This window comes from Sinocyclocheilus rhinocerous, unplaced genomic scaffold (genome assembly GCF_001515625.1).
Source record: "Sinocyclocheilus rhinocerous isolate Xijiao unplaced genomic scaffold, SAMN03320098_v1.1 scaffold3375, whole genome shotgun sequence".
NCBI classification, from domain to species: Eukaryota; Metazoa; Chordata; class Actinopteri; order Cypriniformes; family Cyprinidae; genus Sinocyclocheilus; species Sinocyclocheilus rhinocerous.
In genome coordinates, this window is record NW_015650030.1 from 207,796 (window position 1) to 210,013 (window position 2,218).

Consider the following 2,218-nt stretch of genomic DNA (forward strand, 5'->3'; position numbering starts at 1 on the left):
TATATATATATATATATATATATATATAGCATACTCTTTTGGTATACACTCAGAAGTATTTACTTTATTCTAACAGATAAAAGTACATACTTTCAGTGCATAGTGCAAGTAGGTGAATTGGAATGCAATCAGTGAAAGTTTATAGCAAGCCTGTTGATACTGCTGAACCCAATCTAAACCATGTTGGATCAGTTTGGTTCTGTCAACTCAAATCTTGTTCAGCTTGCTTCATGAGACAATGCTCCATACATATGAGTAGATTTAAAACTAAACACGATTTGGCCGATGAGACTGAGACTTAAAAAAAGTGAAGACCACCTAAAATATTCTCACTATATAATTTTGTCCTCACATATATAGCTAAACCTGTACACACACACACACACATAGACACAACCAACTTTTATATCTGTTTACGATTATATTTGAAAATAATTGTGTGGAGCAGTACCAAAGTGTTTTTGTTGTTGTTGTTGTTTTTTTGCATTAAAAAAGGCAACCAACACACATTAAATTTTTCTTTCAGCATGCTAAAGAATGCATGTCATGACGAAGTATTAAATAGTAGAGATGGAGAAAGCAGAAGGATCAGATGATCCAGAACATATAAAGGTATGTTGTTGTTTACTAAAAATATTTAATATTTATAAGGTTGTTACCGTTCTCAGAAGTAGAGCCATTTTCAATATATTTCATTATTCCTTTATTCGAGTTGAAAGAGACAAACAAATGGAACATCCTCCGATGCAGATTCAAAAATAATATTTTTTTTATGGTCATCCTTGCATCCTTCTCCTACATGCTAAGAGCTAAGGGGAGGAGCTAAGACGTGAGGAAAGGAAATAAGGATGCACAAATAAGAAATGAGAAGCACCCAAGAACTTGAAAGACATGACAAACCCATGGAACAGAATTTCAAAATGAGACAGCACTGAAAAGACAAAAGACTTGCGCCTGTTTCACACATACTCCGTCTGCAGTGCGTATGCGGTCCATGTGCGTTACGAATGCGGTGCAGAAGCAGCACGGACTCATTGTGCTTTCACACAGGACGCGCTTGCAGTCCGCTACTGATCCTGTAGACTATTTACCACAAACACAACATTTATCCATTATTTTGATTTCAAATCCAAACGTTGTTTCTCAACATGCTTTTTCAGCATTGTGATCCTCTTTTATCACAGTACATTAATACAATCTTTCATAGACATTCGTTTAAACTCAATAAATATACAAACCTAGAATTCAAATGCATGAATAATACGTTGTTTATATTAAGATGCTCAAGCAAGTGGCAACACATTTAAACACAGTATAGCCTACATTTCTAACGTTAAAAGTAGGCTATCTCAAACATTTTAAATTAAAACTCACCACTGACAGAAACAGTCGACTCTCGTGCCTTTTCTTTTGCATTTAAATCTTTATTACAAGCAATCCCGCGGGTCTTAAAGAACTGTGTTTTTCTACCTCCACAAGTGCATCTATTATGTTGCCTTGTTTATCTTAAAGTGCACTTTTCCTTGTTTTAAATCTAGCCAAAAAGCCACGTGTTGACTGTGAAACATATTTTCTGTTCCTTTTGTTTCTATGTTCACTTCTTGTGTTTAGTTCTTGTTACTTTGCCTGGCTTGTTATGGTGCTTTTCCACTGCATGGTACGGCACGGCTCGCTTTTGGGGGGTTTTCCACTGTGTATGTCAGTCCTGTGTCTTGTGTTTTTCTCCCCATGTGCCTTCCATGACCTAGTTTCTCCCGTGTTTCCTGCCCATATTTGGTTTTCCTGTTCCTGTTCCCATTAAATTCCATTTGTTTCAGCTGTGTCCCAGTAATCTCCTCCTTTAGTTCTGAATATATTAGCCCTCTGTTTTCTGAGTCCTGCGTCCTGTCTTAAATGTCATCCCTGTGTGATATGTGTGTGTTCCCTTGGTTTGAAGATAATAAAGTGTATTGTGCTTCTGGATTTCCTTCGTCTCCTCGTCCCACACATGACAGAAACCAAAACGTGGAGAAGGGGCACTGCTTACTATTTGTAGGTCCTGTTTTCTGAAAGTAGTTTGTTCCCCCCCCAATGGAGATCGCTCGAGATTCGCTGCCCTAGCCCACGAGGATCTCCCGTTGATGGAGTTCGCCGGTAAGACGGCGCCACTCTTAACTCTCTGTTCTGGATCGGGGCAAATTACTACCGCTCCGTTGACCTCCCAGACACCACTGGACTA